General features: G+C 43.5%; 1 pseudogene; it reads right to left on the reverse strand.

Moving 5' to 3' along the window:
• Positions 1–1,837: 1,837 nt before the first annotated feature.
• LOC101028875 (ADP/ATP translocase 2 pseudogene) lies at positions 1,838–2,895 on the reverse strand (annotated as a pseudogene).
• Positions 2,896–10,099: the final 7,204 nt, after the last annotated feature.

Genomic DNA, 10,099 nt, shown 5'->3' on the forward strand with positions numbered 1-10,099 from the left:
AATACTAGCATTGGCTGTTTAAAAACCCTGGCTTCTCTCTTGCTTCTTCTCTGACTCTGTGACACACTGCTCCCCCTTCACCTTCCACCATGATTGTAAGCTTCCTGAGGCCTCACTAGAAGCAGATACTAGAATCATACTTCTTGTACAGTTGCAGAACCATGAATCAAAGAAATCTCTTTTCTTTATAAATTACCAAGCCTTGGGTATTCCTTTATAGCAACACAAAACAAATGAACACAACTTGCTTTCAAAATGTGAATAATCTTGTGAAGGACATAGAAAATTATACCGGATGACATAAAATAGTACCACTTAGTAATAACATAACTATATGGCATCCATCTCTGTCTGGAATAACTTTTCCCACCTTATGGGTAGGTCTGCATTCTATAGATGCCCAAATGCCAGTACCTTCACAAATTCCTAGTGACTTATCTTGCCATTCACGTTTTTGTCTGACCCCTCCAAAGTAGCAGCCTGGGCCCTCCAGGACTCATCGAGGCCTTCTGCCCAATGGAACTTGGGGATAGGAGCTAGCCCTGACCTCAGTCTTTACCCTTCATGGTAAAGAAGATGAGAAAGGAGTCAAGGTGGCTTCTAAGAGTCTCCATATTGGGGTGGGAGAGTGAAGTCCTCTCTGTAAATCCTTGCTTCTTCAAAATAACCTGGAGTTATTTTGAGCAGATGCTATGTGCACATTATCCAAATGACTTTAGGACTACTGACAGGAGCAAATAACTGACAAAATCATCCTGGAACACAGGCAGGAAGCTTTTCCTTATGCTGTCAGACTCACACTACTTTCTGAGATATTAATCCTCCCTCTGGCAGGTTAGGATTAGATTCTGCTGCTGCTGGACCCCTCAGTTACATTTGTATTGTTGGGAACAATGTCAGAATCACACAGCACAGAGGTTTAATATCTGTCACAAACCGTTCCTAGATTCATTCTTCTCTCCCCTCATTCCAAGCCTTCTGAGCAAGCAAATGAAGGCTTTCAACCGTAAGTGATTGAATTACCTAAGCAAACTGACCAGAAAAGGCTGGAAGCCAACAGAATAAAAGGAAAAAAAATATGAATTTAGCAAAAGGAATTGTATAGTAGGGAATGGCTTATCAATCTGAGAACGCCAAAGGCAGATGTTAAGAAAATTAACTTAAGTGTTTTTCATGCCTCGGAGGTTCCATGTTATCTAAATGCCTTAGAGTACTGGATGGAGCATTGTGTTTAGAGAAAGAAAACGCTGACACAATTCCGGACCACCTCTCACAGACGATGAACCCGGCCATCCCCACACAGCCATCTTCTCTTAGGACACCGTGAAGCACAACCCAAAAACAGCGATTTTATTTTCTAAAGTCCATTACTTAAGATAACCATTACGGCCGGGCGCAGTGGCTCAAGCCTGTAATCCCAGCACTTTGGGAGGCCGAGGCAGGTGGATCACGAGGTCGAGAGATCAAGACCATCCTGGTCAACATGGTGAAACCCCGTCTCTACTAAAAATACAAAAAACTAGCTGGGCGTGGTGGCGCGTGCCTGTAATCCCAGCTTCTCAGGAGGCTGAGGTAGTAGAATTGCCTGAACCCAGGAGGCGGAGGTTGCGGTGAGCCGAGATCGCGCCATTGCACTCCAGCCTGGGTAACAAGAGCAAAACTCCGTCTCAAAAAAAAAAAAAAAAAAGATAACCATTACGCAAACAACCAAAATTGTCTTTTTTTTTTTTTTTAGATATTTTTATTTCTCCAAATTTGTTATTTATCAGGAGTGACTAAAATAAAAAATATAATTAGTCCCATTGTCATCATCATGGAAATGCCTTTAAGAGAAAACTGGTCAGATGAATATTATTGTTCCTGTTTTAAACCAGTAAATAGTTGCCACTGATAAACTGATAGCCAGGAGTCTGCCGAGAATGCTCAAGATACGTTATATAATACAACATGCCTATTCACAGGGGGAAAATTCCCAGGAAATAACTTATGTGTGCTTCTTGATTTCATCATACAAGACAAGTACAAAAGCACCACCTATGCCTCTGAGAACATTGGACCATGCACCCTTAAAGAAAGCTTTGCCTCCTTTATCACGAGCAATCTTCCTGCAGCAGTCGTGTGTGCCTACGTAAATGACGTCAGTTCCTTTGTGCCCGACTGCATCATCATGCAGCGGCGAACAGTGTCAAATGGATAGGAAGTCAACCCAGCAACAGCAGTGACAGTCTGTGCGATCAACCAGCTGATAACGATGTGAGTGTTCTTGGGATCAGGAAGCATTCCCTTTGCAGTGTCATAGATACCAAAGTAGGCAGCTTGGTAGATGATAATACCCTGCACAGACACGTTAAAGCCTTGGTACAGGCCCTTAATCCCATCAGATTTGTAGATCTTAACCAGGCAGTCTCCGAGGCCTCGGAATTCCCTTTCAGCTTCAGCTTTACCCACATCTGCTGCTAGATGGGTACAGGCAAAATCAAGAGGGTACACAAAACACAAGGATGTGGCCCCAGCAGCACCACCTGATGCCAGATTCCCTGCAAAGTAGCGCTAAAACTGGGTCCTCTTGTCCACACCACCCAGGAAGATCTGCTTGTATTTATCTTTGAAGGTGAAGTTAAGAGCCTGGGTGGGGAAGTTTCTGATGACATTGGCCAGGTTACCATGCCAGAGGGACAGGACTCCCTGCTCCTTGGGAATACGGACCACGCAGTTTATAATGCCCTTGTATTGCTTACCTGCGGTGATCTGCTTGCTGGCATGCTGTACCTGCAGCAGCAGCTTGACCCGCTCAATGGGCGCTACTACCATCTTGGAGATGGCTGTGGCCACTCCACCTGCCAGGAAGTCCTTGTCGAAGGACACAGTGGCATCTGTCATGTTGAAAGGAAAGAGGAGGCAGGCTGCTGCAGGACCAGACTGGGCCAGGAACTGGCTTTGACTCCGGGGCTGCGGGGGCCAAAATTGTCTCTCTTAAGCAAAATTGAAATCCATAAGAAAGACGCAGGATGCCTTGCAGTATGCAATGCAGAGCTGAACCATCACCCAAAAAGAAGTCAGGCACTAGACCCTTAGGGGTCTGGGAATCTGGGGCTGATGGACAGTTCACTGGGGCCCCACTGCTGACATAAATATGAAACCCAAACATTTCCCCCTCCTACTCAGGACTCAAGGTCAGTGAACCAGGCTCGGTGGATCACACATGTAATTCCAGTGCTTTGGGGGGCCAAGGCAGGCAGATTGCTTGTGTTCAGAGGTTGGAAACCAGCCTGACAACATGGCAAAACCCTATCTCTACCGAAAAAAAGAAAAGACTCAAGGTCCTCAAAGTGAATCTGACTAGCCAGCCTAGGTGGGCAGGCCATTTTGACTGTGAGCCCAGAAAGTCAGCACCCATTGGGGAAAAGATCTTTCCTTTGGGAAACATTACCACAAAAAGGAGAAAGGAAGCTGGTCAGGCAAACAGCACTCACTTTGCCACCTCTTGCCAAGTTCCACACAACAGATAATAAATAAGGTCCCAGAGCACATTTTCACAAAATTTCACATACTAATGTAAAACAAAGTCCTCCTAAATGGCTGTTTCTGAGATACATTCACTTAACTTCCCTGAGAATCATTTTCCTAAACTACAAATGAGAAAGTCGGGCCTGATAGAATTTTCAAACTAAAAGTGCCTCAGGCAAGAATAAGCTCTCTTGGTATAAATATAGATTGTAAGCCCAATATAAGTGGCCAAAGGGCTTAGGATTCTGAGAGTCAATGTCAATGTCTCAGTGGTAACTGAGGACACAAGAATGGTCACAGAAGCAAGCTGAAGGTCATGCTCTGTCTATCAATATTATTCTTGTGTAAAGACAATGAATCAGAAAAATGCCATCAGCCAGATTCTGGTGAAAATTCAGGAAGTTGGACGATGCTGGCAAAATGAAGGCACATATCTAAAAGAAAGTAGTAAGAAAGAGAGCAGCAAAGAAAGAAAACTTTGAGACAGAACTGCTTTCTGAAATAAAGAATGTACTGCACAAACCTCTCTTCAACTGATCGTGGGATTAGCCCATTCTTAGTCTGAATATTAGGTCTGTCTCCTAAATCACAGTGTAGCTGACTCTGCTGGCAACAGCAAGGGGTGGCTGGGGGGTAGAGATACTTCAGTCACGCATCCTCCTAGTCTCTATCAACCCACTGCCACTACCACCATTTCTTGACGTGGAGAAACTGAGACTTTCTCCCTCTTACTAAGGCCCACATAAATACAGCATCAGAACAAAATCCTTCCAACCTGATTGCTGCCCCAAAACCCCCTACCCTAGAAAAAAAATGTTAAGCCCCCCTAGAAAGGTCTAAGGAACTTGGATACTTCTGGCCACACTGCTGTGCAATTTACAACCCAAAGGGTGATGCTACTGAAATCCAGACACACAGCATTGAAATGCATCCAGTGGTTATCGTAGAGTTTAGTTGATCAGATGCTCAATTTAATTCTCCTGTGTGCCAGTGGCCACTGGTCAGTAGCCAACACCAGCAAGGCTCGGCTCTCAGGACCTCTGATTTTGGCATTGATGGAGCAGACTCATGTAAGACTCTGTCTTTTCAGACATGCTCCTCCCATCATGCAGCTGGCCAGAGAGAGGCTGAGGGTCGGGAGAGGCAGTTCTTTAACAAACGTTTGACCCAAATGGTATAATAATAGTTATCTTTTATCTCCACCTCACAGTTTATCAATCAGGCATGTTGCAACTTTGTCACCATTGGGAAAACATGGAAGCAGAGGCAGGAAAATCTCCATGGAGATATTTCTGTCCTTGGCACATTCCCTGAGAGGCAAACACCAGCTGTCAAACTGGACTGTCTTCAAGAGGCTCCAGCCCCTCAGTGCCTATCTATGGTAACTCTAAGATCGAAGAAGGAGTGAGAGGGTATGGGTGTGAGGTTAGTGGCTACTGCACCTTCGGACCAGCGGAGCATGTGAGCTGGTGTTTCTCCTCCTCCAGAGTGGCCCATTACAAAGCAAACCTTGCTGTTTGTTTGCCATTGCTTTGGACTCAAAAGCTCCACCCCTACTATGCCCCAGCCCTTTCCCAGTCCAGCCATGACCGTGGCCTTCTCCTGATCAGCCTTCACCACCCGACGGCTCAGTGTAGTAACAGGAAGGGAAGCCAGCCACAGGTCCACAGTGGGAGGAAATCACAACCGAGAAAACAAGTTGGTGTCATGGGCCACGTGTGCCTGTGTGACCAGCAACACCACTACTGTCCTTTTGGTAAGAACCTTCGGCTGTTGTGGAATCTGCGGAGGACGGATAGATACATACATACATACATACATACATATACATACACACATATGTATGTTTTCTTTGTAATTTACATATGAATATTTTATATATTTACATTTTATACATTTATTTTAGATATCTATATATTTATTATACTTTTTATACTTATTATTTACATATTTTTACTTGTATTTTTCTCTTCAAATCCTGTCTTCGAACTGATCATGGGATTATAGAAATCCACACGGTTTTTTTGATGAATCCAGGCTTAAAATAAGTCATACCACAAGAGGAGGAATCAAGTTTCCTGGGAACCACAGGGTTTGGACTACAGAAGGTCAGTGCTGGAGGGAAAAAGTTTCCAAGAGAACCAAGGGTAAAAGTTGAGACCACTAGGAAATGCTGTTTCTCTCTCTATCTCTCTGTCTCACCTGCCTCCCCACCCCGAGACTGACATCTTCATAGGTCCCGAGTCATTTGATGTCTCTTCCTCCTCTACTGCTACTTATCTTTTATTTAGACACGCAGTCGATCCTCATTTCACCAGTTATCAACTTCATTGTCACTGTTTTTCTAGATTATCAGTTGAAAAGTTTTAGGTAAAAGGAATATTTGTAAATCATCACATTTTCCATTGCCATTTTGGAGATATGATCCAACAGGGGGAAAAAATTGATGTATGCAGTAAAAAAATCACAGACAAAACCTACATCCCTAAAAGAATATTTTCCCTTCGACTGAGTGTGATTTATATGTATGTGATTCTCCTACGGGACATCTTCAAGAAAAGTTAGCCAAACAGGCAATCAATCAGAAAAGCACTCCACGTTAAAAGTCTATTTATTATTTATGAACCATCTTTCTTGATTGATTGGCATCCGTTTATTGTTTTTTCTCAATGACGCAATGTAAATCGACTACTTAAGCATTCATACTCATAACCATGTGTCCGGATATTCAATGGAAACTGCCTGTAAGCCCGCTAGGCAGCATCTGTTAGAAACAGATTTCTCTACCCTCCCCTCCTCCATGGTATGGATCTTGACTTGCCCTACGCAACTCTACCCCTTAATGACTCCCCAGGTTATGAGGCAGCCTTCCTAGGACTGACCTTGACCTACTTCTCAGCCCTAAGAGTCACATTCACTCCTCGAATTATATCTGCTCTTGCCCTCTTTCAGCCCCAAGTTTCTGCCCAGTACAGGCTTGTCCACGTTTTCCTTGACCCCTGGCGGCAACTATCTGGTCTGTGTGTTTATTTGTCAAATGCTCAGAGCAAAGGATAAAAATATTACTCTTTCTTAAAAATCATATGTTAGCATTATGCTAATAGCTGCTTATAATCGTTTTGATTCTAGCTTTTCTAGACAGGGATATCCAGTGGGTTTTGGGGGAAAGAGGGTTCTTTATTTTTAAACCCAATATTGTAAGCACAGAGGTCCTATCATCTGTGAGGCATATTTCTGCCTTGAATTAGCAGGTGTGCAAGAACAACCCTTTCCAGCAATCTGTCACTGAATCTTATCTCCCTAAAACTCAGGTGGAAGCAACTGATAAGGCTCACAGCATCCAAAATTCAAGTCTAAAGGCATGTGAATCCGTTCCAGACCAAACAACAGCCAAAGCCTGGGAAACAAAACTAGCAGCACACTCACATCAAACGTTTTACTAAGCGATTCTTATCTTTACGTGCAATGTGCTTTGATATTATCCAGTCTGTTCTATTTTATTTGTAAAAACTGGTTGCACTCATTAAATGGATTTTACTGTTGCGCTGCATCCCACAGTTTTGAAAGCACTGCTTTCACCAGTCCTAGTTGAAGAATTAAAGCTCGTTAATGTCCTCACTAACAGGTTGAGAGTCAAGTAGGAAAAACACTGGAGACCTGGGGCCAAATCCCTGCTCTTCTACTGCCTTGATGAGCAGAAGAGTATGCATCGCTTAGCCACACTGTGACTCACTTTCCGTCTTAAACTGAAGTTGGCTGCTCTAACTCACAGGTATATTAGAAGGATCTAATGAGATGAAAGACAGGTCTATCAGAGAGATCTAATGATATGAAAGATGGAGAGCACTTTGAAAATATTCAAGCACCATTCAGCTGTAAAGGGGTGGGGACAGTCATGGAGAAGAAAGAAGGGAAGAATAATCCATGTGTTTTTACACGCTGCTTCTCTCCATCTCAGCTGGATTGCTTCTAGATCAGGCAGAGCCAAGGTGGAAGTTGAAGACAGCTGGAGTAATCACTCTGACTTCTAAACCCAGGTCCTAGTGATTGCAACCAAAAAGAGGAAGAAAATGAGGGGATACTGACCAACAGAAGGAATGTGTAGCACATCCTGAAATAAGCATCATCTTATTGGCCAGAGATTTACCATGGAACCACCAGCAACCAGAAACCAACAGCTCAATGTCCTATACTCTGAGAGGTGCCACAGAACTCACCCAATACTATTATATATATAAATTTATGTCATATATGTCATATATTGTATATGTTACATATTGTATGTTATATAATGTTATATATACTGTGTATACAATGTTATATATTATATATACAATATATTATATAGAACATGTTATATATGTTGTAATTTAGATAATTAAAACATATATATAATTGAAATATATGTATACACATAAAACAGAATCTCTGTTGACAAATTTCCTCATAGTGTTACTGATATTAAGCCAACAGCTCCCTCTTTCTCAAGATTCAGGAGCTCTCAAAAGCACTGGTCACTTTGATGGGAGAATCTTCCCCTCCCAGGAGGGGAGCTTGGAATGTGCTCCATATGATGCTGTCTGACTCCTCCATCAATCAAAGATCAATTCTAATTGGGCCAGATAATTCAGCAATCTTTAAGCCATTTGCCCAGTACGTATATGACTTCTGAAAATGAATTCCTAACCCAACAAGACTTTGAGTTGAATCTCTCTTTACTGTGGAGATGTCAAACTCAAATGCCTGCAAGGGGCCAGGCCTATGCTATAAATGAGGATACAGGGGCCATGTGTAGGAGCCCTTACATGTCACTGTGAGGTGCTGGGACTGCCACCAGCTGGCCTGTGCTCTCCCGTCCCATCAAAGGGGGCAGCCAGTGCCCAACTCCAGCTGACTGTTAGCCTGTATCTCCACATCTTCCAATGTTCCAAAAGAAGTCAAAAATTTGGGATTTTACATGGAAGTGCCTAATTCTTAAATGACCACTCAATTAAATATATATAGAGAGAAAAAGATCAAAGAAAATAGATAGATTTCAGCTTGTGAACATCCAATTAAGGGCCTCTGCTTTTTCATCAAAAGATCAGAATTAAATGAGTTTTTGCCTATTACAGTACCTCATTAAAAAGTAACTCACAAATTCATCTAGTGTTTTGTCTTTAGTCATTCACACTGTTTTAGCCCAAGTTTTCGGAAAAACAGAGCCTGAGACTGGGCACAGTGGCTTATGTCTGTAATCCCAGTACTTTGGGAGGCTTAGGTGGGTAGATTACCTGAATCCAGGAGTTGGAGACCAGCCTTGGTAAAACAGCAAGACCCCCATGGTTCTAAAAAAAATAGGAAACTTAGCTGGCCTAGTGGCATGCCTATAGTCCCAGCTACCCAGGAGGCAGAGGTGAGAGGATCACCTGAAACTTAGGAGGTAGAGGCTGCAGTGATCCATGGTTGTGCCACTGCACTCCAGCCTGGGCAACAGAGCAAGACCTTGTCTCAAAGAAACAAAAAGAAAAACAGAGCCTGGGATAAAAAATAAGGTACTTACACTTTATTTGGAAGATACTGAATTTAAGGGTGAGGAGAAGAGGAGAGGACTCACGGGAGGAGGTGCAACTGCCCAGAGTGTTGTCTCTGATCCGTAACAATTCACACAGAGACACAACAGGTTACCAGGCAGGAGGATTCACTCCACACATGGGGACTCAGACCAGCTCTCAGAGCACAGTCCATGGGAGCACGCAGGGAGGGGAGTTCATCTGCCACCTCCAGAGCAGAGACGTATCCCGGAGATGCCTGGGATACAGGTGTGACCTTGACAATGCATGCCTCCTTACCTGCAAGCTTTTGTTGTCTCCCTCACCTCACCCTGGTCCCAGTCCTGGCCAGCTCACTCTGTCTTCTGTTTCTCACTAGCAAGTGTCCACTCCACATGGTGAACCTCCCCTGTGCTTGCAGATGCCGGATCACACCTATAGTTGTGCTCCTGTTTATTCAGGTCCAGAAATGTCAGGAAGAACCAGAAACTCCAGGTATATGGGTGACTGGCCTCCTGCATGGCAGCAGGGAAGAAGAGGACCCCACATTTGAAAGGCTGATGACTAAAGGCCCCCAGTGTTGGCTGCAACATAGTCCAGGAGGTGGTGGGTGCCTTTAGAAGGAAAGAAGGCAATTAAGAGAATCTGAGATTGTGCAGACAATCCAAAGAAAAGATATGATAAGAAATATCCAGCCTGGTCAAGATGGTGAAACCCCATCTCTACTAAAAATACAAAAATTAGCCAGGCATGGTGGCAGCTACCTGTAATCACAGCTACTCAGGAGGCTGAGGCAGGAGAATCGCTTGAACCCGAGAGGCAGAGGTGGCAGTGAGCCAAGATCTCACCACTGCACTCCAGCCTGGGTGACAGAGCAAGATTCCACCTCAAAAAAAAAAAAAAGAAAGAAAGAAAGAAATATCAAGTTAGATGAACACTTAAAAGAGAGAAGACACAAATTCCAATATCAGAAATGAGAGAGCATCACTACAGATCCTAGAGACAATAGGAGGATAATTTGGTAACATTATGAGTGACTTTATGCCAATAAATGCAACATC

The sequence above is a fragment of the Saimiri boliviensis genome, chromosome 5, assembly GCF_048565385.1.
Source record: "Saimiri boliviensis isolate mSaiBol1 chromosome 5, mSaiBol1.pri, whole genome shotgun sequence".
Lineage (NCBI taxonomy): Eukaryota > Metazoa > Chordata > Mammalia > Primates > Cebidae > Saimiri > Saimiri boliviensis.